This window comes from Helicoverpa armigera, chromosome 4, assembly GCF_030705265.1.
Source record: "Helicoverpa armigera isolate CAAS_96S chromosome 4, ASM3070526v1, whole genome shotgun sequence".
NCBI lineage: Eukaryota > Metazoa > Arthropoda > Insecta > Lepidoptera > Noctuidae > Helicoverpa > Helicoverpa armigera.
Window position 1 is genome coordinate 10,449,663 of NC_087123.1, and position 19,544 is coordinate 10,469,206.

At 34.1% G+C, this 19,544-nt stretch overlaps 1 protein-coding gene across 1 annotated transcript in view; it reads left to right on the plus strand.

Annotated features, from left to right (window-relative positions):
- Positions 1–19,544, plus strand: part of LOC110375024 (uncharacterized) — a 51,659-nt gene that overhangs the window by 10,646 nt on the left and 21,469 nt on the right. Inside the window, exon 2 of the mRNA XM_021332991.3 lies at positions 3,540–3,603. The gene's annotated coding sequence lies outside the window, so the exon portion shown is untranslated. The remainder of the gene's footprint in view (positions 1–3,539; positions 3,604–19,544) is intronic.

The window sequence follows — 19,544 nt, forward strand, 5'->3', positions numbered from 1 at the left end:
CGTTGTTCAAGACATTTCAGTTTAGAAACTCACAATCCTATGCTGCATTATTTGGAACGGTGCTGTTGCAACTTTCATCCTTAAAACTTGCATTGTAAAGTTAAAAATTGAACAAGGCTGTAATCCAAATAATAGCATTACTATTGTTCTTGATAAAATCATTGTCATGTTATATTCGTCAATTGTTTTGCTATTCTTGCAGTCTTTGTATGTTCACATATATTTTCATTAATATACGAAACTGCTGTTCCCAAAATGTTAGTGCCCATAATACCGTGAATATTTGTGATATAGTGTAACCTGTGCGTACGTGCGCCATATACCAAATTGGGTAGTAAATCTTGTGTACTTTTAGATAAATTCTTATCTAAAGTCGTTGACTTTCTTGATGTGAAACGAGATAAACATTTGCATGCATACCTAAAATCTATTGGGCAAACGTGCAAACAAAAATTTTAGTTAAAAAAAGAAACCTTGGAATAACTTTATTTAATTAAACGGAGCTTTTAGAACAACTTAGCTTCCTAATAGGAAGCATCTTCAATTAGATCCATTCTCTTGTAAACTTTCTAAACTCCAGAACCTGTTAAACTATGGGAAGCAACACGAATTAGTTATGTAAGCTGCATTACGTCGGGATCAGGTGCACAAAGCCTCCAGCGACAGACAAACTTACGATTGCCATTGGAAAACACGAGATGCAATGGACCAAGTATCGAGCCCTCAAGTACTCCACTGTAAAACAATCGTTGTATTCCAAACTTCTGTTCTATTCCAAGATTATTCGATTTCCAACTATATTGCCTTCGTAATAGAGGTGATAATTTATCGGAAAATCCGAAAGAATTAAGTTAAAGCCACCGAAAAACTAGGGCGTCGTGGTCACGAGCTTAAGTTAGAATGTTTTATTTGAAGTCGTGACGGATGGTAGGGCGAAGGTAGGAGTTCACAGTAATTGTAACTATTAGATAAAATTACTGGTTCCAAGACAAATGATACTGGTTCACGACAATCTGTATAAGTTAGCTGCCATGAAAAACTCTCGCTCGCTCGTTGTGGTTCAAACGATGCAGAAAGTAGTTATCCTTGATTTTTAAAGTCGTGGGAACATTCCTCGCCCGACTTAATTTAACAAAGGTTGCACGAAATATTCGGAACTTTAGATATTCGTCAATTACCAAATTACACTTTATGGACGCTTTACTTGTAAGTTTGGAAGGTGTGTCATCCGATATAGGCAACTTCGTGAGCCGTCAGAATGTCGTAATTACTATCAGAGCATGAAATTGCGGGCAAAGTGATGTTTTTGCCACAATATGCGAACGATGTTTTGATTGTTTCATGATACGGTACAAATCTGATATTGTAATAAGATTCCTTGCAATGTTTTGAAGAAATTAATATTGCAAACAAGCAAGTAAGTCAAGTAAGTCATCATGTGAAATGAGGAAAATAATTCTTATTACAACCAAGCCAAAATCGTATAAATGGATGTTCATCGTATTTATTCGGGTTAATACACAAGTTTATTCGGGTATAAAGTTTCTAGAAATTGGTAATTGAGTATCAATCTAATTAACGGCATCACATCACGAGGGCAAGAATGGGTCAAAATCATTAAATACAAAATTCAATAAAAGCCAACAGCTGTATGGGACAATTAAAGAGCCCCATAAAACAGCCGTAACGGATCTTTTTACTCCATGCTTTAATCACTGGAATATTGAGTACAGATGTTTTGATTGCCCAGTTACCATTAAATATAAATACGCATGGTTTTTGCAAATTATCTTTTGAGATATGCACAGTATATGCAGTACAAAGGTCCATTACGGCAGTGTTTTGTTCCGAGTCAGTGTTTCGAAACCTGATTTGCGCGGGAGATAAATAATAATAAAGTTACGGAAGAGGAAGAGGTTAGGTTTCATTTTAAAGATAAAGTTCTGAAGAACAATTATTAAAAGGCTTTTTAATATAAGTTTTCTTAGGTCGTAATTGGTGTTGATGACAGAGGTATAATTAAAACTTTAATGCTTCTAAATACTGACCTTCACCAGCTAGAAAATGAAGAAAAAACATACTTAAAACTAATCACGTAAACTTAACTACATTAAGGATCATAAAGCAGCTATTAACATGAATCGTCATCAAAAGATTAAGGACATTATAAATATCTTAGTTAATCATGTTTTATTATTTGAAAAGGCGTCTACCATTGCGCTAGACGAATTCAAGCAACCGCAACCTACGGGTCAAGGGCGCTAAGATGATACAACTCTTTATTTTTAATTTGCCCATTAAAAATACGGCTATTTTGGATTTGAAAGTAAAACAAAACATTGCTTCAATCAAAAAGAAACTGTTAAATCAGTTATTGATATTTGTTGTGTCTGTTCATTAATGTAAGTTCTATCTATACGTCTAAAAGTTTCATCCTTTAGAGTCTATTATTGGTATGTAAGTGGTTTAGCAAACTGTGAAATCATCCCACTGTGTACATTATAGCCACTTAAGTCTCTCAATTTGATAACAACCTTGAATCTGCACATTATTGTTCAATAACATTAGGTGCACCGCCGGCGGCCATATTTTTATCACGAATAGTTTTTACGTATAAATTGAATTTAAATGCGATTTTATCCAACTCACAAACGAAATCTAGATTAACTTGAATTTCTATTGGAAGTGCAGAGAACAAAGTATTCGTTTATATGAATGGAAGCCTCTTTCCGGTCTGTCTGTATGCGTTGTACTTATTTGTATCGGCTATAATTCAGTCTATTGTGTGCTCGGCCTTGCTTCGCCTTTCACCGCTCCGGTTGAGAAATTACACCTAAAATTTGAACAGATTGGTAGTGGACCACTCAAACTGTATCTGAGTAAATAAAAAGCTATTGCACAAAATAGATCACGTAGCTTCATGGAATATGACGTGATTTTATTACGTTATTAAATTATTTAACTATTTTTATATTGATTGTCGATTTCTTGGTTTATTGTGTAGATACCTAGTTATTCAATTGTTTAGTTTTTACGATGGATACTTAATAGAGATGAAGAACTTTCTGGATCTAAGCCAATCGAAGATAAATAGTTAATAACAAAGACACGATAATGATGTACATTTAAAGAATTCTGAGCCTAAAAGTGAATCCAACAGCATAAAGGCAGGTCACAGTGAAATTACTCTTACCTACGTGAGAGAACTAATCAGCTCTGTCACTTCTTATACTGCAAGTCATGAACAATGAAAGTAGCTAAGTTTCATATTTCTCCTCAACAACAGCCAATGATTATGTAAAGTATCAATCACATAGTGTTGGAAAAAGAGGTTTCACCTATTTAATAAATGAAATACCATTTAGAGACGTTGAGACTCCTCGAGATGGTACTGAATGGCTAAATGTTACTTGAACGACATTTACGATACAATGATTCATGCAGTGATCTAATACGATATATACGTCATCACTTTATAATATTGCATCTAAATTGGCTTTATTTGATGCACCTGTTGATTTTTATATCATTTGTTCCAGGTCCATGATTCTACACGAATAGCAGAGAATAGAATAGTGTGGTGCGCTTTCTTCTTCCTACTAGGTGGGTAACAGTAAAAAATATAATATTCGTACTTCTAATTTATCATACAACCACATTTATTTAGATACCACAATAAGTTCTACATTTCCATAGAGTTGTTCCACTTCTTTTTTAAATTGCCCGAATTGAGGTGTTCTATATTTAAATGTGACATGACTTCTGCAGTTATTATTAGGTTGGTATTATCTGCTATATTCGTAATTTGAAATGAGACTTCATTTTTGAACGAAAATCTCGTAACGTGAACCTCTTTACATTAATCCACATTATGCAATGGTGGTTTTAGTTGCCAATTTGTGGTTTGTAAATAATCCGTCATGCTTTACAGGTTCATATTCATTGAAAGCATTTAAGTCTATCGAAACTCTTACAATAGTGACAACATGGGTTCATCTTAATTGAGGTACCTATCGATCATGTAAAAATACGTGCTTCTCGAACTTGACTCATTTGTTCAACCATCCGGATTGGGTGGCAATTGAAGTAAAGAGGATGCTATATTTTATCGTTAACGATCATTCTTATATTGTTAAATAATTTAAGCTTACAACACTTTTAATCCGATTAAAGTTTTCTGGAAAGCTGTATGACGGAGAGTTTTTAAGCTGCTTTAGAAAGTAAACTAGACTCGAGGAGTTATCTTATAAATCCTGCTTTAACTTTGTACAAATTGAAAGGAATAATACCTATAAGTATTTTAGAGTTTAAAACTTAGATGCAACCGTGTAATATTGCGGAAGCGTAGCAAACTGATCGTGATAATAAAACACGCTCAGAGATTTTAAACCACGAACACGACCAAGTTTTAAAAGAAGGTGCAATTTATATTAACGACCTTTTTTGAATCTGTGCTCTGTGGTTTTTGCAGAACAGTTTAACAGAGAATTAATAAATTGATTCTCAGGCTAAGAACTCACGAAGCGATTTTAACCCGCGACCGCCGCGGCTGCGGGCCCGTAGCTTCTGTAGAATGCAGATATACATGTAAAAAATTAAAGCACATCTCACGACGCGTTTTACGCCCGCAGTCTGCGCGTTTGTTTGCGGGTCCCGCTGCACCGGCGGGCAACTAGTAGAATCGCGCGGGCCGCGGTCACCCGCAGCCTCGGCGGGTTGCGCCCGCGCGCTCCGCGGTCGATTGGCCGGCGATCGCAGTAGCGCAGAGGCTGCCCGTCTTGCGTCTTGCGATCATTGCCCGCCACGTTTGCGGGCGATAATCTCAACCGCTACGGCTGTGTAACCGCGCAAATAACCGGTCTCGTGAGTTTGGAAATAAAAACGCAGTTCCGCCACCGCGGCGGGCACGGTTCAAAATCGCTCCGTGAGTTCTTAGCCTCAGATTTAGTCGTCATAGATTTTCTTCGTTAAGGCTATTTGGTTGGATAAAAACTGGACTTTGCAATCGCTATGTTTTTATTTCTCTACCTACTAAATCTATCTTAATCTTTTTGGCTGAATTTAGTTTGAAATTGATCTTATTTGTTTTAAATCAGTAGGTATTTGATTCTTTCGGAGTAGAAGACTGTACTTACTTGAATAAAAAATACGTTTTATGAATGGGTAATAAATAAATGGTGCTTCTCACTGGAGCCAAACGTTTATTCAGTCGTAGACTTCGTCATAGTCAAAAGGTTTAATACAATATAAAGTTCTGCTAGTTAATTACACATAGCTGCCACGGTCAATAAAACCTTCAACGTATGATTAGAATCATGCACAATTATTCTTATCAATACCTTCACAAGGTCAAATAATGGAGGACGCGAAAATACCAATTGAAACTAAGATGATGATGATGATTCTTTTAACAAGTACAAGATTAATGGAGTTACAAATAAAATCATCATTGTTTAAATTTAGAAACACAACACGTGTTGATGAAAACGTGAGTTAGGTACAAGCAAATCTCAAGAACAAGCCGTCATAGACAAATTACCTACTTTTGTAAAGAGGTTAAGGAATCTATGAAATGTCTATGATTGACATCATGTAGACTGATTTTGGTAAGATGACACAAAATGGGTGGGTTGTCATATATAAACCATGTACTTACTTATAAAGTTTGAAATAGATGTACATATAAGAATGTATTTTATATACAGTAGTGCTGTCGCATAAGGAAGGATTACACCTACACGATCTTTCGCTTCGATGTCTCGATCAACGTTGATCGCTTTGTTGTAAAAAACTTGGAATATAACTCAGAATCAAAGAAGACTTATTTTCAATATCCATAGCTTCATCTATACCGTCTGTCAATAAATCTCACTACTGTAGACCAGCACATTATATCAACGTTCACATAATAACAATTTTACGCCATGCCTCCTCGGCGCTAATTGATCTACTGGGCGATGTATCCAAACCACCGTATGTCTAATAATACCATAGATCGTTAAAAATAGAATAAAGATCATAACAATTTAATCATAATTGCTGTATAAAGCTCAAGCGATGAGCTACACAGATAAAAAAGTGTGTGACAATGCGCGTGTCTAATCCTTGTCTATGGCCATCAGGCGCCATTTTAGTATCATGGCACCATAATACTTATGCCAATTAAGAAGCTCTAGCAGATAATATTTTATATTATAAAGTCATTATTTATAAATAAAGGATGACTCGTTAGTTCTTTATGTTACTTACCTTTGCTAGAAGGGCAAACATACTCGTTTTTATCGTGATTCGTATTATCTGAAGAATCTTTTAAATTAACTTTCGTGAAGCTCATCATCCTCCGAGCCTTTTCCCAATCACGTTGGGGTCGGCTTACAGTCTAACCGGATTCAGCTGAGTACCAGTGCTTTACAAGAAGCGACTGCCTATCTGACCTCCTCAACCCAGTAACCCGGGCAACCCGATACCCCTTGGTTAGACTGGTGTCAGACTTTCTGGCTTCTGACTACCCGTAACGACTGCCAAGGATGTTCACTGACAGCCGGGACCTACAGTTTAACGTGCCATCCGAAACACAGTCAATGGTGTCTAAGATATACTTAGAAAGTACATACAAACTTAGAAAAGTTGCATTGGTACTTGCCTGACCTGGGATCGACCCCGCGCCCTCATACTTGAGGTTGGTCCTTTACCCACTAGGCCACCACGACTTGACTTTCGTGAAGCTATTCTAATTGAATTTTATTAAGTATTTTTGCTACCGTTTTGAGGGCACCGGCATAATAGCGGTATATACCCAAAAAGTCCTGTTGCAATTTCAGGCTTCAAGAGAAGTCAATAATTGAGTCTTCAACTAATAAAAAATATTATAAAACCTGTCATAATTTCACATACGGAGTAATACATAGTAAAGCCTAGGCAGGTTACTAGAACATCGCCTTTAGACAAGTAAGCAACCTGTTTCTTGCAACGCAGAATGAAAAACAACTTACGTAACTGTTTTTCAATCGATCTCAACGGAAAATCTTGAACATAATCGTAAAAAGTAAAATCATATGCTGTATAAAAACTCGCGATAAATATGGCGATTGTGTAAGATGCAAAAACTTGCTTCTTATTGGTATTTTTGTGATTTGTCTTTTCAGGAAATTGTATTGTTACAGTTCAAATCAGACTGAAAATTGTTACTAATTTCATCCATGATTTCACAATTATGTTCTTACGAGACTAAGACCTAATCTCTCCGATTGCTTTCAATAGATCACCAGACAGAAATGGCGGATTTATTTGACACTATCATCTGTCAATACCATACTTTTCATGTGTAAACTTTCATAGACAATAAAACGTTGTAAATCATTCGTTAATTTACTCTTGAACCCACATTATAGCGTCCTAAATTCCACATTAACACTTCAAATTCATTCCTCTGTACGTATACAACGCGTCAATCAAACTAATTAGTTAGTAGTAGTCTATTATTGGACAAAGGAATGTATTACTATTCAGCTGATGAGCTGAAAAGTACTTCTGTCGACAATGAGTAAAATTCTATTTGTTTTTGATGAAAAATTAGAATTAGAAAACTTTGTTTAGGTACTTGCTTGTCCTTTGATCTAATCTTATTTTCTGTAAGTACGTAGTATGTACTTGGTAATCTTCTTGGTAATCAACTCGTAGGTAGGTTTTGTTTGCAGGTATGTCTTCCTCAGAGGTTTTATCGAAACGTGCATCATGAAACTTATAAAATGAATTCTTCAAGATTTTTTCCTCTATCGGATTAACCCTGAATTTGTTTGCCAGTGCGAATTTTTTTAACATTCATAGCCTTCTAGGAAGCCTGTTTCGTAGGATTTGGTTGTTTGTGCCAAGTTCAGTTCTTATGCCTTGTTCTTTGACAATGATACTCTACATCTACATTATAATATTTTATATCTTACAAGTTGATTAAACATTAGGCTAAATATCTGCACTTTAACTCTTCTCACTAACTGACATAAATTTTACAAACTTACAGATATTATCGCATGCTTTGACAACCTTCAATTCAAAATTAAAACATCTGCCAGTGCACAATAATAAGTATTTCAAAATGAGTTTTTTCGCAAAGAGTTTGCTCTCTGAACGTCATCATCAAATCATGAAAACGAGTTTTGCGCTCTTCGTTTTTTAAGGCTGTACTTCTAGCGTGCTACAGAGGCGGCAATTGGTCGAAGGCCGTATTATGTCAGACGGGCGTCATGGCGCCTTTCCACTGAACTAACTAGTTCACCAGCTGCCTCATAAACTGTAATGAATCCTTTTTGCGCTCGATTTTTTTTTATTTGCGAAGAGGTTGGCGTTGGAGTGAAACTTCTTGGTGTAATTTTTGTACTGTTATGTGATAATAATCCATTGGGTAGGTAAATTCATATTGATCTTTAGTAAATTTGAATTTACTTTCATTTGAATATATTTATTTATACAACAGAAGCTTAAGATTTTCTATAATTTGCTTATTTTTTTGTAGAGGTGTGAGTCCTAATCAGCCTTGTCGTCTTGTATGCAAAACTAACGAAGAAAACAGAGTTAAGATACAAATTAAATTGGGATGACATACCTACACAGTACAGTTTCGTTTCAATTTTCTCGGAAGTATTAAGGAAAGAAATACGTAAACAAAGTACCTAACACTTTTATACATGTGTAGTGTATGTACAAGGATACTGGTAAACTTTAAGGTTGAATGGCATGAAAAAAACCCATGTTTCAGTACATGACATCCTAATTTGGACGTAGTTATGCAGAAACGTTCCAACCCACTGTAAGTTGAATTTGAGATATAAGCATTTACGCGTTTCAGTTGTATTCTTTTTTATTCTAACTAGTAAAGGTATATACTAGAGGTTTTATTGTTGAATTATATTGAGTTTAGATAACCATATGCTAAATTTTAGGCTGTTCAATCACAATAACTCGATTTCGGGTGACTTGTGGGTTGGAACGTTTCTGCATAACTACGTCCATTTGACTTCCTACTAAGGGTTGGTTGTTAATACAATGATAATGTTCATCTATTGGGTATTTTTTAAAATAATATGAATGACCAAGAAAATCGCTCTCGATACATTTAAAGCACACTCCTACGCATCAATTAATAAAAACAAAACATTATTATTGCGTAGGATTCAGTAGATAATATTTGATTTATTAAAACTAGACTACACGAGTTTCGCGGATTGAAGGCTAATTTAAAAAAGTGCGTTCGTGATAGAATTGAAATGGACAGATTTAAATTTAGAACACATTAGGTTCTTGATTTAAATTGTAGATGCAGACCGAAAAAAATGGTTGGATGGCCAAAAACGGCAAAGGTCATTTCAATTTTACATCTAACTTCTTAGCATGAACGAAAATATAAAGTTGGAGCAAACGCTAATTAAATTCGTCATTCATTAAAACACGTGTTTCACCGATAGTTACGGATGTTTTCAGAACGAGAATGTCGTTTCACACACGTGACTTTTTACATAAGCCGCGTTCCACGAAGTAGGTTATAAACGATTTTCTTATTGGTCGTTTTATTTCTTTTAACTTAGGTATAGCAATCAACATTACATTGAAAACATAGAGTTATATTCGATTGTACCTTCACGGATGCTCGATACGATAGAAAAAGTTCCGAAATATGCATTTTAATTATCTTTTGAACGGTTTTGATGACGTCATTGTATTCAAACCTTCATACTGACAAGGTCGAATCCTTATTTTATATCGAGTAAGCCGTGTACAAGAGAGATAATTTACGTTATTGTCGCGCTAAGTTGGGTAACCTTCGGATTGGTAACTTGAATATCCATTACTACGACTCTTGATCAGCTCACCGAACTTGACCGACTGGCTAGTTGTAGATTCCTTTTTTAAACTAAAGCAGAGACTATGTCAAATTCCTATTGCCCGGTTTACACGAGCTTCGTAGCTAAGCTTAGTACTCGTCACTAAGGCAAGATTTATATTAGGCCGGGCCGTGTCCGGGCTTTTACGAAATTCTAAAGACGAGCGTCATTTGTGGCCCGGACGGGCGACGGATCATGGACTGTGTAACTGCTTCATACAAAATGTATGTAACGTTTCACATCCGTGTCCTGTACGAGCCACGTACACGGCACGCCTCGGACACGGCCCGGCCTAATATAAATCATCCCTAATACTAAGTCCTCATGTGTAAACATACTGATTAGTACTTTTTGTTAGTATTTGTGAGTAGTTCAAGTGAATAGAAAACGATCCTCCAGCAAATCAAATCGACACATAGATAGAATATTGGAAACGGCCAACAGCCAATAGCGTAAGCTTATTAAGCACGAGGAACCTATCGCCGATGGGGCCGAAAGTTCCTCGATAGGAAAACACGAATTGACAAATGAACGTTGGATGACACTTACATATTATATGTATAATTTACATACCGTATTATAACATACTTGCGTCAGTATACGTTAACGTACAAAAAAGCTGACCACCAAATTAAATTATTAATAATTATTTACACAGCTTGAAAACACTAAATTGACAAACAAAAAACTTAAATTAGTAAACCAGTTTTCGAAATGAGTTGCAGTGTTACTTTTTATAGGTCTATCAAAATAGAGAGATTAGTCTAGTCTAGAATGACAGCTTTTAGATGTTCTAATGATGGTCATTAGCAAGAGTTCACGAGGGTTCAAAATAAACTTTATAAAAAAATAAACTATTCGTTTTGCTTACTGGATTGTAGCTTTTTGAAGTTTATTCTGTCAAAGCTTGGAAAATGTATGGTTAGCCATTATTGCCTAAAGCCTTCTTTACTAATATACTGTGCTTGTTACAATTTCTTTCATAGTAAAGTTGAAGTTAGATGCAGAGTTAGGTAGCTAGGGGTGGCTTTTAATCAGAACATTCGTTAGGTATAGCCGTGAAAAGCAGAATCAGTTACCCATATTAATATTGTGAGTAACATGCATTTTGATGATGATTTTAATACACGAGTAATTTACAGTTACGGTCTCTTTTGTAAGCATTTCCGCACATACGCAGTTATATAAAAACAGCTCATCGGTTATGTATGACGTTACTAATTGTCAACTTTACGTTGATAATTTAAATATTTTGGTTAAGTTTAGTTACTTAGAGATACACAGGATACAGTGCAAACTGCAATTGATTGGATTCACGATTATGTTGGTACGTTTAAAAAATTATAACTCTCTATCGGGCCAACAATCAATAGCTAAACTTGAATTGATAGCCAAAATCCTTAGATCAAAAAATAATAATTTCAGACTCCGATTAGTTACACAAAATTAAACACAGGAACAGGAACTATGACATAAGAAAGTGCAGCGATTTTAGATTTGATACATGTTATATAAATAACATTTTAATTCATTAAATCATTATCGGTGTAACGATGAATTTAAAAATATGGGTACATGCACTCACTGTTATGTGCCCGATTCCTGTCGTCAAAAAACGATTATGATAGCTTATTTATGTAAAACGAATAATAAGATCCGTGTCGAGTAAGTAGTTTCAGAAAATTTGAGAAGTTTTAAAAGTAAATAAGTAGGTAAAACAGAACACTTGTTGATTTACACGGCTGAAACTTTCGAGGTTAACTTTACAAGTCGATGTTAAATAAACCGATATTTTTAACTCCCATACAACATTTTTATCGTCTATAAAGTTTTGCAAAACTGCATCGTAAGAAGTTTTAATTGAGTCGTTTTTCGGTTTTATTATGCAACAACTTTACGGATATGACTCTGTGAAAACTTTTTATTATTGAATCAATAAATTAAGTAATTATTGAGGTTGTGAACATGTGGGTTTTATTTTTTATTTATATGGTCCGCCATTTTTAAGTTGCTAATAAAAGTGCAAGAAAATGCTTATCGTGTACGTCATATCATCTGAAGATACATACAGTAGGTACTTTAATCTTTTAATATTAAACTTGAATTACCTGTAAAAGGTCAATAAAGTTTATTTATTTATTCACAAAATATTTACATTAATTGAAAATAAAATAAACTTATATATATATACAACTTAAAACTAATATAGGGCATCAAAAAATTGCTCCTCATCGCTGTCACTGGGTAATGTACCCAAAAGACTGGCAGCATTGCCACGTTGGATGGCAATGCTCAACCTCTGTGCGAAATAAAAGCCAGCCTTTGGTCAATAAATAGTTAAATCATGAAACTTTTGTCAATTTTGTTCTCCATCAAAAAAACAATCACAGAAATTCTAGATCACTTACCGATTTCAAATCCCATACAACAATTTAGGAATAGACAATAAAATAAATCGTTCGCGATCTACACAAAAGATTCGCGTTATCCTTTGAGCTATTAATATTAATAGTCTGTGGTAACCGGTCGGCGATAAGGTCATGATCCGAGTGATCTAGCCACACGACATTAGGTTGTTCTATAAATATCTACGAGAGTATTTCCTTACAAGATTTGCTTAACTAGGGATTTATAATTATCGTTTGTTTACTAATACGTTTATTGTCAATGTTTACGTTCTCTTAGCAGTAGTCAGTTTAGCTTCTAGAGGCTATAGCTTGCAAAAAATAAATAAATAAGTATTATTTATTTATTCATTTCATTGTTTCGATGGAAGATAGATGGCTGAAGTCTTCATAAAACAATAATTGCTTGCTACTAAGGGGTTTTATAATAAAACGGTTGAATGCGTACTCAATTACATTTCAATAACGTTATTTTAAAATATCTTTAAATGTTTGATTGCGTTTTCGCATGAAACATGAGCTGAATCATTATGTATTCTTTGATTAGTTAAGTACGGATTTATATTTAACTAAGCTTAATATTTTAGTCGAAATAAGGTACTAGGACTTGAAAAGTAATACACAATACATTACCAAAATCTCAGAACAAAATAATCCAACAAAAAGTTTCGTTAACATAAAAAAAAAACATTGTTATAAGTCCCTCCATGGTTGTGCTTGTTTTCCTCACGTGCCATTAATATTACATTATCCGTTGTTTAGCGAAGTGAAGATCAGTTTATTGGCTTAGGAGCATCGGATTTCATAACATTAGTAATTCAACACCGGTGTAATCCGGTTTTAACGATTTATATTCGAATGCCGGGTCTTCTTTCGCTGCCTACTTGAATGTATTTACATTTTGGTTTCGATCTGTATCAAAAAGTAAGCATCTTTTTAATGAACTGGTAATTAAATAAAATAATATCAAATAACCCGAAATACTAGATGTATCTTTTTGTGTATCATCTAGATTTTATAAAGTTTTTAGAGATTAAATAATTTATATAGGAACCAAAAAAAAATCGACTTTGTAAATTGGAGCACTTTTTGAAAAAGTTCTCTTCTCGTAGGGAGAAGTCAAACATTTTCCCACAGTTCAAAAATTTTCCTTCATCATCATTTTTTGGAGTCGGAAATAGACTTGGTACTTAAAGGAAGATAAATATAGCGGAACAGTATTGAAACCCCTAATTGCTAGGTACATAAATACCATTAAATACCCATGCAATTACCAAAACTGTTCCAATGACCCTGTTTTAAGGTCATTTCATGTCATAATTGGTGACATAACAAAATGCTCTATGGTTGACCCACGCGCGTTTCATCTCTCATCTGATAAATGGTTTAGGCGTACCTTTTCCAAGGCTTTTCCGTGATTATCCTGCGTAACAAGGTTTGACAGTCATTAGCTGTTATTTGACATTGGTACAATAAGACCTATTTCAGCAAGGTTTAAAAATAAGGCGGCCTTTTTCCATAAGGTAAATAGGCTATTGTCTCTGTATTTTAATTTAAGTAAAGATGATTTTAGTTTATGTGAAGAGTAAAGAAAAAACACTCTTGTAACCAGCGGCTTACTACGTTTTGAATAATTTCCCGCATCCGAAAAATAAATCCTATAAACTTTCTCAATGTGTAGGTCCCATTTTCCCGATCTTCAGCTTGAAAAATTCAAATAATTTCTGCAGGCCTTTGATACATTGTTAATTGTTTCAATATATCCCATAATTTTATTAAAAGGTTCAATTACTTTCTTAATTTGTAAATATCATGCCCATACAATACATATTATGAAAAATTTTCACTATAATCATAAATTGTAAGTACGAACTACAAGTAATCGAGCGTTTAAACAATGGAATGAATTGTATTGATGTTCAGTGAATGTGAATGCATTTGATAACAATGAAATTGATTACCATACCACCATGAAGACATTATGAACATTACATAATGAGTGGGTGAAAATATACAGTTACACCCTGCGCTTGAAAACACAATAATCACACGGGCGAAATTTCGCGAGTGTTACTTCTTTACACGCAAAAAAAAATGGTATGAAAGATGATGATATTCTAGCTAGACTAAATAAATTATCTTATATGCAATATTATACTTATATGTGAAAGAAGTTTGTCTGCCTGTGTGCTTTCAGGCTATAGCTCCAGAATCAATAAAAATGTTAGTACTACACAGATAGGTAGTCTAATAGCTAGAGCCTGAGAAAAACATAAGCTGCTATTTATCCGGATTCAGGAAGAAGTTTTTTCAAAGCGCGAGTGAAACCACGGGAGGAAGCTAGTTAAAAATATAACCGTTGAATTTAAAGCTCAATTGTTATAATATCGTTATTGAAGAGGTTTATGAGATGACTTAGTAACAGCCGCACGCATATTTTCACTTTCGACTCCGCACGCACATTTTTTGCGGTTGGCATGGTGGCGGATCATGGCCATTCAAATCAAAGCGAGCTATTGCGCATGTGTATTGCTAATTTCAAGATTACTAGCTACTAACTTCTGAATCAATCATCGGAATTATTACTAAAAAGTGGAATTTTGTTTAGTTTATTGACACTGAACAGACTTGAAAAATATTTCACTATTGGGAGGCTAAATTATTGCTGGGTAACATAAGCTATATTTTATAAGAGCCGTGAAGTTGCCCAGAGATGCGGGTGAAACAGCAAGATTATATAAAAGCATTGAAAACCTTTGAAAATGTTGAATGGATGAATGTGTTCTTACAGGTTCGTCAAATACCTGAAAATGTGTGAAAGTGCAGTAAGTCATCTAAAATGAGTCTAAGACTAGGTACGTTGTTTGTGGATGCAGAGTAGATAAAAACCGATGCGGTTTTAGAAAGCTCAGTTGACCGTATCAAATGATTGCTACTATAACCGCAAAATGTATGGAAAGCGAAAGCTTTAATGTTTTCAGACTTTGAGTGAACTTTTAGACATGTTATTCTTAAAGTCTTGTAATAGAAAATGGCTGAAAATTAAGAGTGTGAGAGTGGGACTTTTTTTTAAATTTCTGTCGTTATAATTTGTATCACAGTTAAGTACCTAGCTGAAAAAATCTAAGTTTTCAAAATTGCTCGTCGATAACTTACCAGCCCATACAGCTATGTATAGTTATCGGCACGAATCTTGAGCTCTGACCTACATCAGCGCAGAAGTGATTTATTAGCAAAGAACCAATCCCGAGTGACGGCTATGACGCGATGCACTGCGGGCCAATCACCGCTTTAGCCCCCGCGCCTCACTTCATACCACAAAAGGGACCCAATAAATTACTTCTGCGCAGGGGAACGTCAGAGCTCAAGATTCGTGCCGATAACGATACCTACATCTTGTCAGATGGTTACCAAATGATTTCAAGATAGGTAACTATTTTACGTTTATATGAGTACGAACGTGTCATAGTCCTTTACTAAATTAGCATCATATTGTATGGACTTTGAACACATTTTATTTAAACTTTGGCCGTAATAAAAACTTCAGGGTTTTTGCACAAAACTACACATATAGCGGTAGTTAATATGAGTAGCTATTATTTTGCTGTGCATATTATGTTCATTACAATAGTATTTTGTTAATTAAACTGTAAAATTTGACAACAAGTTGAATTATTTGAGAAATATGCATCATTAACAGATTATATTTTTACACATTGTGGCAAAGTTTTTCAAATTCGATACTTCCATTATATTCAAAGGGTATTCAACCTTCAAAACTCATAAAAAATACGTACCATTACAGTTTATTGCCTATTTAAATATTTATGCTTCCACGCACGAAGTATTATTTTTGAAATATACGACGTAATTAAGATTTTGTCAGGTCATTTATCATATAGTTTCATCTTTTATACCCCCCAGTGGGTACGTATTTTAAATAAAACTTGATGATCCTATTAATAAATAAAATAAACACATATTATGTAGGTACAATGATGCATTTAATTAAAGATTTGATTACTGCAATGAATATTTTAATTATCTAATCAGACAAATATTCAAAATACGCGTTTTTATCTGAAGATGTTTTACTCACATACTTGAACAATGACACGTCGAGTTTTTCCCCAAATATTTTCAAGACGACGTGACCTTGTCTGAGCGCATACTTCGGCACATTTAATAACTTACATCAGAATTAACGCTCATACAAGTTGCACTCGCGTATAAGAAAATGTATCTCTGAAACGTTAACGTTTCCGTGATTAAAAGCTGTTTGATTTTGAACCTTATTACAATAGACATAAAGACGTGTAATTTAAGTTTAAAGGTCAAGTAGAAGTGGACTTTAGTGTCGTGAGTCTATTGAAGATGGAATAAAAAGGCTGTAGTTGTAACATCTTGGTCTCGTTAGGAAATCTCTGGGGCATTGCTTCGTTGTGTTGTAAGTGTTCTGTTAAGTCTCTTTGTAAACTTAGTGTACTCTTTGCAATACAATGAAGCTTACTTTTACCAGACATTTCAGCTTATATGTTTGTGAAAATTTAAATGATATTAAAGGCATATGATATCTTGGTCTTAGTACTTATCTGTAAAAATCTCCTGTAAATTAGAGGTAACTTTTGCAATAATTTTACTTATTGGTAAGAGCCTAAGATCCTTTTTACATACCTATATGAATGTAGCTTACTGGTGCATTATCCCGACTCCTTCGAGCCAATACCATCTGAATAAATCAGTCAAAGCGAAACGAAAAGTCAATTGGAACAACTAAATTATTGAACGGTTTTCCCAGACGACATTGAAATAAATTTTGCTCGATTGAATATTTAAAACCACTTCGAGGTTCTAAAGGCGAGCCTGTTTTATTAATACTGCAGTCTGTTTGTTTGTGCAGTCAGCTAAATGGGCTTCAGAGACGCCATGTTGGTTTAAAATTTCAAGAGTTGGCGGGAACTCTGCTCTAAGGTACAACCTGCATGGTTTTAAAAAAGGAATTCATCCTCCTTCGTACCTCTTTAAAGAGTGAAATGTGTTAAGGTTGTAATCCTTGTTCCTTTTTTGAACTGGTTATAAAAATGATTGATCTGATGAATGATCATACTATTCTTATCAAGGTCTTGAACTATCAACATTTGTATTCTTCTCGCAATCACAAAGAAATAACAATAAATAAATTATGCAATCCTATAAGATATTCGGTATTTGGCAATACTGATACAACAAGATCAGACCTTCAAGAATTAGATCAACCATGTTTTTAAATAAATTAAGTAAATGATGCCATTTCCAAAATGGCGCATCTACGTATTTAAAATGCTATAAATGCATTTAACTTTGCGTTTTCAACGCTTCATTTATTTAAAAGCAAACTAATATTACAAAGTCGTTGTTATCTCACAATTAGAAGGTTGAAAAAAGCGGTCTTTTATTATAGAATGTCAAATAAAAAGCATGTTTCAATCAGAAATGATCTCACGCAGTCACGGTGTAATTTGCTCGAGGCCTGTAAGTGTTGGTTGCCGCGAACAGCTCTGAAACTGATTATTATTGAATAAAAACTATAACGCTACGATAAAGATCGTGGTACACGAAGAGATATTAACGTTTAGTATTTTACTTCTTTTAATCTTAAGATTCATTTAAGTCTTAAATCGGTTTGGTTAAGTTAGGAAAGAAGTTAATTTGACATAATAAAAAACAAACATTCGAATAGGTATAACCTCGTCCTTTTTTGGAAGTCGGTTAAAAATATTTAAGCAAATGATATTTCAGGTGTTACGTATCGTGACTCAGGATTGCAAATGTATGAGGCACAAGAAGAAAATGCATCACATATTTATCAATTGACATCAGTGTCTAACAATTTGAGGAAAGGTTTTTTTCACTTACTTATTTTTACACATGTCATTGATGAAGAAGTTTTCATGGTATTTAAAGAATGGAGCCAGTCTGCAGTTATTGAAACATAATGATATACCTAAGTTAGTTGGAGTCATACCATCGTTAAACAGCGAGTGACTAATCAATTTCAAACACTTCTGTCGGCAAAAATTACCGGTTTTTCACTCGTTCTTTTGTATGGGCAATGTGAAAAACCCACGAAAACTTACATGGTATAATATGTATGTTTGTAACTAGGTATTATTTTTTGTCTGAATAGTTTCAAGAAGAATGAACATTAGCTACCTATTGAGATGTTATTTTTACATTTTACTGAAATAATAAGTTGAATTGTTTAATCAAGTAGCGGAATTATACCTCGGCAGTAAAAAATAAAAAGGTATACTTAAATTCAGTAATTGATGTCACAACTGTAATTTTATATCGGAAACTTTAAAAACGCCAATAAAATGTGCAGTTATATAATTAATGCAGTAAATTATTCCATAAAACATAATGTAAGTATATTTATTACCGTAAGAAGTTATAGCCCATTTCTCACTGACAAACTGTTGAATAAATTGTAGCTTTGTTTCAAACGGTTGCAAAAATATGTACTTATTATAATATCTTTATGACGATATTTAGATTTAGATTTTATTTTTATTTATTGCAACTTAGGACTATTAACGTGGACAAAATTTTATAAGAATAAGTTTAGGTAGAAAATAATTGCGAACACAATTTATTATTAGAAAAAAACCTTAGTATACCTTTAATTGAATTAAAATTAATTGAATAAGGCTGCACTCTATAATTAAAATACACAATCCTAAATCATGCATTCAAGATACAAACTCTTTCGATACAATTTCTTTCTGACAATCTATCGATATATTCCTCTCGATCGCAGTGTATCTCTACCCTAACATCGATACATATAATAATGGCAGTGAAAATGTGTCGGCTACTCGTGCACTTTCACTCAAAGATTAACTTCTTTTTCCCCATTTAAACGTAACGTTAGCTTCGTAATCGTATCGAGACACATCGCGACAACTAAACGTTTTTCTAGGTTTAAAGATGTAGATAGTGTTTTGTTTCGCCCACAATCCTTTTGTTCGATAGAAAGTTCGAGATCTGATTTTAAATTTTAATTCAGTCATTGTTATCCTTTGTGTTTGTTGCGTGAATTATATTTTATAGGTTGGTATAGGTAGCTGTTCATTTGGAGATTGTTATAATGTTTGGTGGTGTAATAACTATCTTTTAAAGTAGGTACATTATTGGCGAGTCATATACTTTTAAATGATAAATGAAGATGAATTAAAATTGATAATATTCGATGTCATTAATTTCCAAATCTTGTAAATGTTAT